The 16,376-nt window shown below is 41.9% G+C and overlaps 1 protein-coding gene across 1 annotated transcript in view; it reads left to right on the forward strand.

Annotated features, from left to right (window-relative positions):
* Positions 1-1,611: 1,611 nt before the first annotated feature.
* LOC131228951 (uncharacterized) overlaps positions 1,612-16,376 on the forward strand; it is a 50,654-nt gene continuing 35,889 nt past the window's right edge. The window contains exon 1 of the mRNA XM_058224785.1: positions 1,612-1,795. The gene's annotated coding sequence lies outside the window, so the exon portion shown is untranslated. The remainder of the gene's footprint in view (positions 1,796-16,376) is intronic.

Raw genomic sequence — 16,376 nt, forward strand, 5'->3', positions numbered from 1 at the left:
CAAGGTGCTCGACTAGTCGAGGCCCATGCTCGACCAATCGAGGGTCTGCTCGACCAGTCGAGGTTACGTAGATTCATTTGCGAATTTGATGCGGACTGCGTAAATTTGCGGCAATTTCGCAAGAGTGTGGAAGGGAAGTTGCTTAAACTATAAATAGGGGTCCTAGGGTTATTCTAGGGTATAGAAAAGGGTTTTCTAAGCAAGGCTAAGGGTTTTCTCTATGCATGGGAGCATCGAGAAGGTTAGTATATTGATTATAATCTCAGTTTTTCTTCATAATGGAAGTTTACACCCATGATTTTTTACCCTTGTTGGGGTTTTTCTACATATATTCTATCTTGTGGTTTGCTGGTATGCTTTGATTCTACTTCTAAATTATATTTTGTCTTGTTTATCGTTTGTGGGTGAGACCGGAGATTGGATCTTGGTTCACTAGCATTGTTGGAGTGCCGCGCAATAGGAGCTGATGTGAAAAGTCTACTTTTTAGCCTCAGCCGCATAGGAATCGAGGCGAAAAGTCTACTTTTTAGCCTCAATTGCATAGGAATCGAGGCGAAAAGTCTACTTTTTAGCCTCAGTTGCATAGGAACCGAAGCTAAAAGTCTACCTTTTAGCCTCAGTTGCATAAGAACTGAGGCTAAAAGTATACTATTTTGCCTCAGTTCCATAGGAACCGAGGCGAAAAGTCTACCTTTTAGCCTTAGTTGCATAGGATCCGAGGTGAAAAGTTTACTTTTTAGCCTCAGTTGCATAGGAACCAAAGCCAAAAGTCTACCTTTTAACCTCAGTTACGTAGGAATCGAGGCTAAAAGTCTACTTTTTAGTCTTAGTTGCATAGGAACCGAAGCTAAAAGTATACTATTTTGCCTCAGTTGCATAGGAACTGATGCGAAAACTCTACTTTTTTAGCCTCAGTTGCATAGGAACCGAGGCCAAAAGTCTACTTTTTAGCCTCAGTTGCATATGAACCAAGGCTAAAAGTTTACTATTTTCCCTTAAAAAATGAAGGTTAAAAGTTTGCTTTTTAGCCTCAGTTGCTAGGAAAATGAAGCTAAAAATTTACCATAAAATGATCTATAAAAATATATGGAGGTCATGGATGAAACACATACATCATGGTGGGGCCTACGCGGATTAGCTACTGACAGGTTGAGTAGCGAGACTTGTTACTGAAGTGACGTCACCAAGTTCTGTGGGCCCCACTATGATGTACGTATTATATCCACACCGTCTATCCATTTGGAGAGATCATTTTAGAGCATGATCCAAAGAATGAGGCAGATCCAAAGTTGGAGTGGACCCTAACATAGAAAACATGTGAATTTTTTGCCGTTCCTTGTTATTTTTAAACTAATCATTTTTTGAATTCGTTATTTCAATCTGATGAATATAAATAATAATTTAAGCAGTATGTTTCACTGTATGAACGTCTTTGATCCTAAACAAGTTTTTATGTTGGCACGTGTAGTGCGTTTTATTTTGGCACTTGAAAATCACACGTTTGTAATTAGTATTCACCGAAGCTTAAACTTAGTCTTTGAACCACGGTTAGTTTTTTAACCCCTTCTGTCTCAATGAAAGTTGAATGAGAAGCAAAAGATTCCAAGAGAGAGAGAGTAGGAGAAGGATCGATGGAGAGAAGGTTTCAGGAGCGCTGCAATCCTGGCAATGTTACTTATTCATCTCGAATTCGTGCCGTTGATTGGTGATCTCATGTGTGCTGAAAGCTGAATCGACGGCTGTGGTCTCTCCACTCCAGTTTACCATCAGGTTTTCCTCAGATGTTAGCCTCTGAGTGAGTTGATTCCATCAATCTGTTCATTCTCATGAATCGATGGGAAAAACAAGCTAATTCTACTGGAATACACTTTTGGATCGCGATTTGTTTCAATCTGTTAAAGTAGATCCTTTTGATTTATTAGTTCTTTGAAAATTGCATGATTTCATAAGCTTTTTAAGAAATGTTAGGGTCTTGATCGGATCCTGATGTGCTCTAGTGTGGATTTGACATGAATCAGTAGGAGGATGAGCAGAATCTTTTAAATTACTATTTTTTTTTCATTTGATTAGAAGATTTTGATTTTTTTTTCTTGATTGAACTAGCTGCCAATTTTTGGAGAATACACAAATTTTCACAAGTGTCTCCTTCTCCCTCTCCGATCCAGCTTCGGCAAGGTTAGAAAACCCCTTTCTTTCTTTCCTTTTTTTTTTTTTTTTGGGTTTCCTTTACTTTCCTTTCTTTCTTTGTTTCTTTTATTTTTTCTATCGGCTTTGACGGAGGCAGTTTGGCTAGAGGTGTAGGTAATGTCCAACGGTCTATGGGGTCCACCATCTTGTATTTTTTTTTTTTTTTTTTTTTTTTATTCATGCCGTCCATTCATTATTTTGGATCGTTTTAGGGCTTGATTCCAAAAATGAGGCATATCTAAATCTCAGGTGGACCACACCACACAAAATAGTAATGATTGAAAGTCCACCATTAAAAAACTCCTTGGGCCACTGTAATGTTTGTTTCACTCCTTGGGCTGATGACTTAAAATGATTTAGAATAATGGATAGATGGTGTGGATAAAACAAATACATCATAGTGGGGCCCAAATCTGTTTTACATCATAGTGGGACCACACCACATGAAACAGTGGTGACATAATGTATAGAATTTATATCAATGCCATTCCATTGTTCATTTTGTATAAGTGGGGCTTGTTGGTCAGTGCAACTTGTCCCCAAGTAGGTCCCAAATCTGTTTTAACATATGGTTTTTTAAACACTCCCAATTTCTATTTGCATTGAGATTCCTGCACGTCCTCAGGTGTTTTGAAATTGAGTGCCCACTGCATTGTTAACATATCCAGTTTCAAACAGTCCCAAGTTCCATTTGCATCTGGATTCTTGCCTGTTGTCAAATGGTGAGAAATTGAGGGTACATCGAAGTGTTAAGATATCTGGTTTTAAACAGTCCCTTGATATTGGTCCATTTTAATAATGTCCCACTTTGAGATTTTAACTGCTAATGCAGAATTTGGTAGAAGCAGCTTCCTATGCTTGTGATTTCTCTTTAACCTATCCTTGCCAACAAGAGTCACTCCTGTGGGAAATTTTTGCCTGGATATCTTACTTCAAGTTTTTTTTTTTTTTCCTACATTACAAGCATTTTGAAAACGTGAGCCCACTTTTATGGCCCACCTGTTGATTTGTTTAGCCTAAGAATCAACCAAACTATTCATTTACATGGGCTTGATTTATTTTTTATTTTTGGATTTTATTGTTGTCGATAATTGCTTCTATCATTATAGAAATTCTTTTAACAATCGCCTTTTTTATAAGATCTGGAAATTGCAATTAAAAACCTTTGAATTTTCATGGATTTCTATTTTTTTCTTCATTTGGTTGAAGTTGCAGTGGCTTTCTGGAAAATAAACATAATCTGAGTATTGCTTATTTATTTCAATTTTTTTCTTTCTTTCCGAAACCTCTTCTCAGGGAAATGGCTATACTTATTGCTTTTTTTTTTTTTTTTTTCAACCGATTGGGAAATCATAGTTTATTTGCCTTTTTATTAGGATTTTGTTTTTTTGATGTTGTGTTTAAATTTATTTTTTCTGGGGAACTTTCATTATTGCATTGCTGTCATTTTTTGAGTAATTGTTGAATCGCATTGTTTTCCCCTCAATTTTGAGGAATGTTTTTCACTATAGATCTAGTAAAACATGTGAATTCTTAAAACAAGGTAGAAATGCATTCCGGGTTGCTGTTTCCAATCTTTGCAGCTGTTGAATATATTGTATTTCCTACTCCGATCCTTGTTTTGGTAACTATTCTGATCTCGGGTGCTTGAGCTTTGATAGTGATTTTGAATTGTGATGTGGTTTTGCAATGTCATTGTTCCATAAATACTGTGACAGTTGCTTAGTAGTGCATTTTGCAATGTCATTTTTAATGGTTTGGGTCACTGAAACAGGGGCTCCCCTTGTAGGAACTGAAAACTCGAGCTTACTGTCAGAACTCTCGCCCTAAGCATTGTATAATACCGTCTTTGATACTTTTCCTAGTATGAGGAATTGGCATCTACCATGAAGAATATGCTTGTGTTTTGAAACCTTGCTATTGGAATTCATTCCGTTTTGAAACCTTGCTATTGGAATTCATTCCGAATGACCTTGAAATGATATGCAATGGCAGGCATCGAACAATATGTATGATGTGTCGTATGTAACTTAATGAAATCATCTCAATTAATGTTGTATGATAGCAATGAGAAAAAACTTTAATACTCTGGTAGAGCGCGAGAGATGATATGGAGGCACTTTGAAAAAAAAAAACCTTAGAAATTGGATACATGTTTTAGGTGTATCATAAACCAATTATCATACTTATTTGATTATCTGCTGATCTGATTTGTGGACATGTATTTGATGGTTAAAAATGCACAATAGAGGGAAAGACTCCCCATAATAGCTTGGGACTGGATCCATTGCTCAAACAGAACATGAAATTTACATTGCCCAATGGTAGTGGACAAAATAAGAGAAACAAACTGCTTGCATGTTCTTACTTCCTCCATCCAATTTACCAAAGTAGAAGGATATTCGTTTGAGGAGGCTGCACATCTAATCGAGAAGGATATAGGAGAGCTCGAGCGGGGAAAGAAAACAGAAGAATGGATTCGGGTGGAAAGGAAAGTCCGGGACCGAAGGCAGAAGAACAAATACGACTCTCTGCCAACCTTTTCGTCAAGGGATTTCCTACGGGTTGGTTCCCCTTGAACCTCGAAAGAGTTTTTGGAAGGGCTGGGGTAGTTATGGATGTGATTATGCCTGGAGATAAAAGCAATGGTCTCTACAGGGGTTTCGCCCTCATCAGGATGAGCGGCCGATTCGATTTTTTGTACCCGTATCGGCCGATACGGTGACTTTTTTTTTTTTTTTTTTTTAGCTCTGTTTTTGCTGTTTTTTGAAACCTCTTGCTTCCAAACTGTTTCTAACTCCTTCTACTACTAATTTCGACCAACCTTAGCTAGGTATTTGATAGAAAAAAAAATTATATTATAGATTTTTGAATCAAAGCTCGGTGGTCCATTTTTCAGAAATTCGTCAAAAATAGGTATTTATACTTTTTTAATATATTTTGCTGTTTTAATGATGTCATATGATGTGTTAATCATAGTAGAACATGTTAATGTGCATTTTACAGATTTGGGGTGCCATTTAATAATTTTTAATATTTTTTTCTATTTACGCATGAATTTTGGCCCCTTTTTTAAAAATTCGAAAAATCAGTTTTTAATGGTTGTTTTGCTGTTTTAATCATGCCATATGATGTATTAATCATAGTAGAACATGTTAATATGCATTTTACAGATTTGGGGTGCCATTTTATATTTTTAATATTTTTTTCTATTTACGCATTTATTTTGGCCCTTTTTTTGAAAATTCGAAAAACCATTTTTAAATGATTCTTTTGCTGTTTTAATGATGTCATATGATGTGTTAATCATAGTAGAACGTGTTAATGTGCATTTTACAGATTTGGGGTGCCATTTTATATTATTTTTATATTTTTTCTATTTACGCATTTATTTTGGCCCTTTTTTTGAAAATTCGAAAAATCATTTTTAATGATTGTTTTGCTGTTTTAATGATGCCATATGATGTGTTAATCATAGTAGAACATGTTAATATGCATTTTACAGATTTGGGGTGCCATTTTATATTTTTTAAATATTTTTTCTATTTACGCATTTATTTCGCCCTTTTTTTGAAAATTCGAAAAATCATTTTTTAATGATTCTTTTGCCGTTTTAATGATGCCATATGATGTGTTAATCATAGTAGAACATGTTAATGTGCATTTTACATATTTGGGGTGCCATTTTATATATATTTTTATATTTTTTTATTTACGCATTTATTTCGGCCCTTTTTTAAAAATTCGAAAAATCATTTTTTAATGATTCTTTTGCTGTTTTAATGATGCCATATGATGTGTTAATCATAGTAGAACATGTTAATGTGCATTTTACATATTTGGGGTGCCATTTTATATTTTTTTCTATTTACGCATGAATTTTGGCCCTCAAAAATAATTGCAAACACCTAAATGTAAGATATTTTCATATTACATTCATTCTAATATATCTATAATTGATAGTAGATAGTTAGAAAATTAGATATATGAAATTTGTAGTCAAATTCAGGTTATCTGGTTCATAAATTCATCAGACGATCCGATACAACTTCTCACTAAAGAGTGGACCGTTACACCACCATAAACATGTTCCAATTTATAAATGAATGCATATTTGGAATGCTTAGAATATTCCGGATTTAATCCATATTTTTCATATTTTTTTGGCAAAAAAAAAATTTTGCACCGTTACGGGCCGTTACGCCCCCGTATCACCGTTACGCCCCCGTATCCGTATCGGTTGGTAGAGCAGGGGCAGTCATGGACGTCATTATGCCCAGGGACAAAAAGTCAGGAGCATATAGAGGCTTTGCTCTCATCAGAATGAGTTCTGAAATTGAGCTGTAGACATGCTGCAGGCTCGTGCTGTAGACATGCTGCATGGAGAGAGCTTCGAGGGAGTGAAACTCCTCGTGCAGTGAGCAAGGTATGGACCCGAGAGAAATCAGACTCGCACGCAGAAGACCCACATTCCATCTTTTAAGAAGATACCAGCTACTGAAATCCAGAATCCTCAACCCTACCGGGACGCCCTCCTTTGTTCGTCTCAGAAATCTTGATAGACACCTACCCCAACCGAACCGTCTCTGGAGCAGGTAAATACTCATCTCGATGGAGGCAAGATTAACCCCAACTTCATCCGGATCAATGAGGAGGAGGTTCTCAACGCTAAGGTAGCCCTATCGGAAATGTTCGTGATTGTGGCGCATGAGGGGGTGACCATAAACCATATAAATGACTGGTTTGACGAATGCACTAACATCCGCGCTGGATTCTTTTAGCCTGCGTCCTATAGGCTATAACGAGGTGTGGGTCAAAGGCGATTCAGGGGTGAATCTGGTCTTTAATTGTACTTTTTATAAATCATTAAGGAGGTGAAACCCTAGTTAGGGTTTCCTTGTTGCTTTTGAATTCTTCTTGCTCATGTTTATCGAACTGTGGAATGAAGAGTTCTTCCTCGCAATAGCATCTTGCCTTGGCTCGTTTGTGGAATTAGATCTAAAGACAAAACGGGGAGTGGAAATGGGAGTGATAAGAGTTCGTATCAGTAGAAGGAAAGGTATGCCTCTCCCTAACCACATCTCTATCATCGTGGAAGAAAGATCTATTAACCTTCCGATCCAAAGGCAAGAGCCAAACTCCCCCCTTCCGCGTTGGGGAGACCTATGGCGGTGTAAGATAAATCTCATTGCCGGCAGGGAAGAGGATGTCATGTCTTTTCGGTGTGCCCGCAGATCACTGGAGAATATCAGTGAGGTAGGTGTTTTTCGAAATCGCCCAGCTGTGAGACAGCCAGATAGATTACCACGTGGCAAGCTTCCGTCCCCCTCCCGGCTTCGAGACGCATGCCCGGTCAAAGTGCATGTCTTGAGAGAGCTACGTGGCACATATCAAGCCATAGAGCCCATCGGCGATGACGGTTCGCGGCTCGATACGGAAACACGTGTGGGCACAGTTAATAGCATCGAGAGGAGTGGCAGTGTTGACGACACCATCATACCGCGTGGCAAGAATCCAACGGCCTCTTCTCAGCCACCTATTCCGATCGAGCCCCCAGACCTTTCCGAAGCTACGTGTCGTCCTGGTTTCGAGTACGGACCAGTTACGGAACCTCATTCCTTCCTAGAGCCCACAGCCTTGGAAATTGCTTCAACGATTGCTACTCAGTCTGAGCCTTCACCTTTTGATCTGAACCGAACACCTCGTCCGGGTCCTATATCAAACCATCCCCTCTCCTCTCAGGATCATATCTCTCCCTCGTCCTCAGCAGTCTCAGATCGTGAGCGAATTCTCGCTGTCCAGAGCAGCTCCAAAACAATAGGGCTCGCCTCGTAGGAAGATATGAACCTCCAGCTGCAATTAATCCCCCCTTCGACATCCCGTCCGAAGAACCAATGTTCGACGACGACTCGTCCTCCCACCAGCAATCTCCATCATCGTCAGTGACCCTCAAATCAATCCCAGTCCATCTCCGACTCCGATATCAACCTCCTTTCTTTGTTCCAAGACCCGGCAGGCGCCAACGTTATTATTGCGGAGCCCCTCAGAAATGGCAATCCTCAAGTGACCCTGTTAGAGGAAGAGCAGAGGGAGATATTGAGCAAGAAAATTCAAAGGAATATATGGATTCTTCATGCGATGAATCACATTGGGAGACTTTTCGGGTTATCGTTCGGTGACTGCCCGGAGGATTTCCTAGCCCTCTTCCAATGTGTAGAAAACAGAGGCAGACCGTTGGATCCCAACAAAACCCCCTAGAAATGATTCTCAAAGGCAGGCAGAAAAAGGGAAACAAACAGGAAAGCCAACAAGATGGGTAGCAAATGTATAGCATCGACTGAGTCAGGTGCTGAGGGCTCACAGGGAGGTATAGTCGAATCATGAAAATCGTCTCTTGGAACGTTCGAGGGGTGGGTTCGAAGCAGAAGAGAAGTCTTATTAAGGATTCCTGTAGTAGATGTAACCCTCAGATTCTTTGCTTTCAGGAAACCAAAGTTAAAAAGGTTGATGACCGTCAGATGAAGACCATCTGGAAGGCTTCGGATATAAAATGGGTGGAAAAAGGTGCTTTAGGCATCTCTGGGGGCATCCTTATCGCGTGGAGGTCAGCCTTCTGGACTCTTCAGAATAGCTTTGTTGGTAATTTCTCCGTCTCAGCTACTTTGTCGAGTAGTGCTTTGGCGGCGGACTTCCTTATCTGCTCAGTTTACGGGCCCAATAATAACGATTATAGGGAAGACTTCTGGAAAGAACTTTCTTCCGTCATTCAAGGCTTCAGTGGCCCTATCTGTATCGCAGGTAATTTTAATTGTATCAGATTTGCGGCGGAAAAATCGTCTGGTATCAACACTAAATCTCACATGACCGCTTTCTCCGACTGGATCAACATCAATCAGCTGGTTGAGCTCTCGCTTCTTGGCTCTCGATATACCTGGACAAATGAGAGGCTTAACCCCATCTTGTCCAGGTTGGACCGTTTTATTATTTCCCGAGTGGCTGGATTGCCTTCCTTTCTCCTCCTAGTCTGTCCTACCCAGGACCACGTCTGATCATTGGCCTATTATTTTATCTGCTGAGGAGGGAGATTGGAGTCCCAAGTCATTCCGTTTTGATATTTCCTGACTTCATGTTGCAGATTTCAAAGCAAAGGTGTCTGAGTGGTGGAAAGAGTTGCACTTAAACGGCTTTGGGGGCTACAGAATCCACTCCAAGCTAAAATTGTTGAAAGAAAAAATCAAGCAGTGGGCTAAGGACGAAAGGCGGTGCTCGGAAGAAGAGTGCAACTCGATCCTGCTGAAGATTCAGAAGATTGATGCCCAAGCAGAAACCAGTCCAATGTTGAAAGATAGCCTAGCGAGAAGAATTCAACTCATTCAAGCCCTCTCAGCTAAAGTCCCTAAACAAGAAACGTTGTGGAAGCAAAAGGCTCGGGCGAAGTAGATTAAAGAAGGGGATAGGAATACGAGATACTTCCACAGCATTGCTAGTATGCACGCTAGGTTTAACCGCATCAGCAGTATGGTTATCAACGGAGATCGAACAGAGGACAAAGATACGATCACAAATGAAGCAATATCCTTCTACCAAGACCTGCTGCAGAAAGATGACTGGTCCAAACCTCGGCTGGATAACCTTCCACTTCAATGTTTGAGCGTTGAGGATGCTAATTTCCTGGAAGTGAGCTTTACTTTCGATGAAGTAAAGAAGGCAGTCATGGATCTAGGTGGAAACAAGGCTCCTGGACCCGACGGTTACCCCGTTATTGTCCTTCAGTTTTTTGGGACTTGCTTAAGGATGAAATCATGGAGTTGGGAAGACTATCGAGAAGCATCGGGGCGACTTTCTTGGCCCTCATCCCAAAGTTCCCAGGGGCGTCTGAATTCAGGGAATTCAGACCTATTAGTCTCATAGGAAGCCTGTACAAGATCTTGGCCAAGGTGCTTGCCAATCGCCTGAAGAAAGTTATAGGTACTGTTATAGCCCCCAACCAATGTGCCTTCGTCCTAGGCAGACAAATCATTGATGGAGCCCTCATTGCAAACGAATGCCTCGATTCCTGCCACCGATCAAAGAAGAAATTTATTTTCTGTAACTTGGACATGGAAAAGGCATATGATCATGTTGATTGGGATGTCCTCCTATATCTGATGACTCGCATGGGCTTCGGTATGACATGGAGAAGATGGATCCAGGAATGCATTCGTTCGGCCCATTTTTCAGTTATTTTAAATGGAGCCCTGAAAGGCTTTTTCAAGAGTACGCGCGGACTCAGACAAGGCGACCCGTTATCCCCTTTTCTTTTCCTCATCATCACTGAGGCTCTTTCCGCGACGCTGCACAAAGGACAGATGGAGGGAATTATCAGCGGAATCCAAATGAGAGGCATCCAAACTCCTCTTTCCCACATCCAGTTTGCGGATGATATTCTGATTCTATCAGAAGCATCCACGGATTATGTCTCCAACCTGCGGACTACAATCAGATGCTTTGAAGCAGTCACAGGCCTGAGGGTGAATATGTTCAAATCCAGAATTTTTGGGATCAATCTGGAACCCCTTGAAGTCAATCGCCTAGTTGAGCTGCTGGGGTGTTCTTCAGGATCGTTCCCAACTTCCTTTCTTGGCCTCCCTCTATGTCTTGGTAGACCTAAGAACCATCAATGGGAAAGAGTCATTCAGCGATTCCACCACCACCTGGCTGCTTGGAAATCCCGCTAGCTATCCAGCGGGGGCCACCTCACGCTTATCAAAGTTGCGCTCTCCAATCTGCCCACCTATTTCATGTTGCTCTTTCAATGCCCAGCTACGGTTCTCAAATCTATCGACGCCCTTCGTCGTAACTTCTTATGGCAGGGAAGGGAAGACAACAACAAGTTTCCTCTCTTGAAGTGGAAGAAGGTTTGCACGTAGACCGAAGATGGTGGAGCTGGCATAAAAGACTTAAAGCTGATGAATCGGGCTCTTTTAGGTAAGTGGATCTGGCGGTTTGGCAACGAAAAGAATAGTCTATGGAATAAAATTATCAAGGGCAATTATGGGACTTCTGTGGGAGGATGGTGGACGAGTGAGGTCTCTCCTCACAGAGTCTCTTCAATTTGGAAAGATATCTGCCGCATGAAAGAAGTGGTCCTGCAAGGTATTGGTTTTGAAGTGGGTAGGGGTGACTCTGTTTGTTTCCGGTCTGACATTTGGATAGGTGAATCCCCATTGAAAGATAGATTCCCCTCTATCTTCCGGATCGCAGCAAAGAAAAATAGTTTCATATCTGGCAATTACACTATGGAAGCGAACGTCACAGTCTGGAATATTCAAAGTAGAAGAAACCTTGAGGACTGGGAAGTTAAGGATCTTGTGGATCTCATGGAATGCATTCATCATATTCATCCTATCCAGACTCGGGAGGATAGCCAACATTACTGAAAGAGAAACCTATCCATTGGCTATAGCTGTATCAGCTCAAACGGTGCTTCCTATCCACAGCGCCCTTACTCCTTTTGGAAATACGACATTCCTCCAAAGGTGCAGGTGGGTGGCTGGCTGGAAACAACAGGATTCTCACAGTTGACAATCTCTGGAAAAGAGGACTGATCCTCCCCAATGTTTGCATTTATTGCCTTGCTGCAGAAGAAACGGTGAATCATCTTCTGATCCACTGCCTTATTTCTTCCGTCTGGGCTGACATTCTCCCCTGCTTCAACGTCCATTGGTGCTTTCCTAAAGATGTCGATATTCTCCTTAAGGCATGGCATGGCGTTGGCATAGGAAAATATCATACCTGGGTTTGGCGCATGACTATAATGGCTATTTGGTGGGCCGTTTGGATGGAAAGGAACAATAGATGTTTTCAGAACAAAGAGCGGGCTCCACACCTTCTGTCTTCCCTGATTAAGTGCACGATTGCAGAATGGGTTTCCCATATTGGATGGGTTCAATGTAGATTTTCTTTCCCTTTAGCTTTAATGGTCTCTGCCATCTCAGCAGATGCTGTTTCTCCTCTGTTTTTCTGTTGCTCTTTAAAACAATGTTACCTTTCAAAAAAAAAAAAAACCTATCCATTGCTTTGCATATACTTAGCAAGAAACCAATATGTAGGGATTATCCATGCATTGCAAAACAGCTAGGGCAATCACAATTTGCAAATAAAATATATCTATATGGTTTTAAGAAATGATCCACTGCAAATGAACAGAAATGCAAACTCCTGCAATTACAATCTGTCTAGCAAAATCGAAACACAGCATGGCAAACCATGAATAGTAGTAGATAGAGATCCTCATGGATAAAGGGAAATTTGCAATAAGAGGAAGACTGACAAGAGACTCAAACCCTGAATCCCCTGCTGTTCCTTCTCCCTCTAGCCCTCTCGTATTTCCTTCCCTTCGATCGCACGTAGGGAGTGAGTGATCAACGTAGTGGAACAATAAAGCAAAGGTTAACATGTTATCAATTCACCAAGCAAGAATGATAAAGCAATACAATCAAACATTCCTAAGTATTCTAGTTAATGCAAGAATGGTATGTATAAATAATGCATGCCCTCGCCTACACTCTCTCTGTGATCTTCATCTAACGGTCACGCATGTCAGTCACTTCCTCGGTGCTTTGCCCAACGCCAAATGGCACATGCGGTGCGGTGCATGAACGTAATTACCAAGTTCTTATTAGTCCTTTTCATACGGAAGATTGGGAAGCTAAGGTACCTCCCTTATATCAATTCCTAAACGGTGATCCATTTTAGGGTCATCAATCCTAGTAAATCTCATACGATGATATGGTTATAGGTTGCCGCAAAGGGCTCGTCACCTTATCGGTGCAGGCCTAGTTGTACTCCTGTTGCTACGTAAGGGCTCGTCGCCTCTACGCAGCCTTAGCGTACGCTTGAGGTCACTACAAAGGGCTCGTCACCTTATTAGTGTAGGCCGACGGCTCGAATACGTGTCTCATACCACCGTATTCGGCTCACGAGTCCGGGTTGCTCACTTTGGTCACTATGGGAGGCTCGTCACCCAGCGTTGGCCGGCAGCTCGACCACGGTGTCTCATACCACTATGCCCGGCTCATGAGTCTTAGCGGATCGAGGTACCAATGTTTAAAAGGATTTTTCACCGGTGAGTTTGGTACCTTAGATTCAAGCGAGCGTCCATACATGGTGAACATACATCGTCAATCGGGTTACTTGACGAGCTCCACTAGTACGAGCGCACGTTGAGTTGGCCGACATGAAGTGCGTAAGCACTTCGTGTGGCCTAACTCTGCCGAAATCCCAAGTACGGCTCGATTCATCGATCACGCCCTATGTGGCGAGACTACCTCAGTCACCTATTCAGTGCCTGTTACCGATTGCCTGGACTATTCCGTAGTCCCAAACAAATTCAATTATAATAGATAATCATGCAAGCTAATCAGAACAGTAATGGATCAACAATTCCAATCATACAAGCATGTGAGCATTTGATGGATTTCAACTTAAACATGAATTCACACATGTGCAGTGCCTAAGTAAAACAAACAAAGAATATAAGTTACATGGAGGAAATCATACACATCGTTAAGGTAGTTGAGAATCTCTTCTCAACGCTTATATAAAGTTCAATTTATTACACACTTGTTCATTCAGACATTTCTACAAACACTTAGACTACACATTCCAACATACATGACGTATGTTGGTGATAGCACGTCTTAGGGCAAATCCTTTCGCCAAGGAGTTGTTACACATACAACTAACATAAACACGACAATTAATCATGACAAACACACGTTCAAATTCCATATGTATACGACCTGTTCTACAAATACATGGAATACGCTAGACTTCATATAGTTCATATATATCTAAAACGCGAAACAAATATCGCATTTGGCATGTGAAATAGCACCCACATCGGTAATAAACCATTAACCGACATTTAAAGCCATGAAAACCATAACCTACACATTTATAGTCCGCACCTTACGCAGGTAAACGTGTAACGGATTCGTTTTAGACACTTAGCGTTTATCAACGGCGTATTGGCAACCTATAGCATAAATTAGGTTAGCTATTTCATAACTTACACTATCTGAAACCCTAAAACAGTTTAGGGTTAGGTTTTCTTACCTAAGTACGGAGTCGGAATCGCCTGTATAGCGATACAGGAACGGCGGTTGAGTGCGTGGAGTAGTGGGATCGAATCCCAGGAAGAATCTCCAACTCTCACTCTCACTTTATCTCTTTTCCTCTCTTTTCTCTCCTCTCCCCTAGGGTTTCTCAAATTCGTATGGGGTGAGAGAGAGAGGGTTTTAAGGTCCTTATATAGGCCCAGGTTTGATGGGAATGGCCCCAGGGCCAAGGTATACTTAGGTTATATCAAAATACGGACTGTTCCGGTCCAACGGAGCACTTCTGGTGGCCCCTTTTCCACGTGCGGTCGCACTTAAGCTCCCGACCATGGATTCATGGGTGAGTTTTCGTTCCGATCGGGTTTTCAGATCAGCCGTGGCGGACCAGTTTTAGTTTAACGGTCACGGGCACTAGATCAGGGTCACAAGTTCATCGACATGTAAGTGACATTTCTCCTAATCCGTGGGTGTATTTGGGTCGATTCTGGCCCGAATGCTTATATTTGGCCCCATGGCGACACGACTCAGATTACTTAAATTCGGATTCTTATTTCTAAATATTTTCACGTTTCTCACACTCTTCGCTCCAGGCTCAAGTTGTGCATTTCTAGACACAGTTAGGACTTGATTTTCAAAGGGGTTGTCAAGTCCAGTATGTGGTCATATTTGTATAGTTTCAGGGTAATCGGACTTTCGACGTGCGGTCCAGGTCCGATATGGAGTTTTAGGATGCTCCCAAGAGCAACCGGGTTTAGGGTTGGATTCTAAATTTCAGGGTAACATAGCGTCAATGATTCTGCACGTTTTGGGTCTTGTAGATCATATTTAAAGTAATTAGTGCTAATTTCATAAGCACTCTAATCTAGCACTTGCTAACATTAACCTAATTTCTAAAGGTTTTGGTCTTAAGTGATTTCTGCCTGAGGTGGAACTAGGGTCCTTGTACGGATTTTTTCGAGACGTTACAATCTACCCCCTTAAAGAAAAATTTTATCCTTGAAATTAGCACCTTTTCGTACTCCTCGAGAATATGAGGGTAGTTCTTTCGAACCTCGGCCTGTCTCCTAAGTAGTCTCTTCTTCCGTGTGATGCGTCCACACTTTCACAAGTGGAATAACTTCTACGCAGCACTGTTCCTTCCTGTCAGGATACGCATCGGTCGCAGAGCGTCCTCGCTTAATCGCACTCGCTCTCATCGATAATGTGGGAAGGATCGGGAATGTATTTCTTGACATAGAAACATGAAATACGTTATGCACACCCGCAAGTGGTGTGGGCAATGCAAGGTGGTACGCCACCGCCCCTACTCGATCAAGTATCTAGAATGGGCCAATGAATCGAGGGGTGAGCGTAAGCTTTTCCTTCTTACCAAACCGAAGGACTCCCTTCATAGGGGAAACCCCGAGGAATACATGATCTCCGGCCTCGAACTCTAGCGGTCGCCGCCTCGTATCGGCGTAGCTCTTATGTTTGCTTGTCAGAAGTCGGCGGCTGATAATGTCGACTTTCTCGAAGTCGCCCGAACTAACTCCGGGCCAATCAAGCTCTTGCCAACCTCTTCCCAGCAATGCGGCGCTCTACATCGGCGCCCATACAAGGCCTCATAGGAGCCATGCCAATGCTAAGCTGTTGTTGTAAGCGAACTGCATAAGGAAGACAATCATCTCAACTGTCCTTGAAATCCAAAGCACAAGCTCGCATAACAACACCTGATTCACCCGTTCCGTTTGCCCGTCGATCTGTGGGTGGAACGCGATGCGAACTTCAACTTCACACCCATCGCTTCCTGGATGCGAGTCCGGAAGATAGAAGTAAATCGCATGTCTCGGTCCGACACGATCTCCAAAGGAACCCCATGCAAGGCGTATGATCTCCTTGATGTACAGCTTGACCAACTCGTTTGCAGAGTTCGAAACTCGATAGGGAGGAAATGAGCCGATTTCACAACCGGTCCACGATCACCCATATGGAATCATAACCCTTCCTCGTCTTCGGTAGACTGAGATGAAATCCATAGAGATGAAGTCCCACTTCCACTCGGCAATGGGATGGGCTGAAGTAGTCCAGAGGTCGGCGATGCTCTGCCTT

This window comes from Magnolia sinica, chromosome 16 (assembly GCF_029962835.1).
Source record: "Magnolia sinica isolate HGM2019 chromosome 16, MsV1, whole genome shotgun sequence".
Lineage (NCBI taxonomy): Eukaryota > Viridiplantae > Streptophyta > Magnoliopsida > Magnoliales > Magnoliaceae > Magnolia > Magnolia sinica.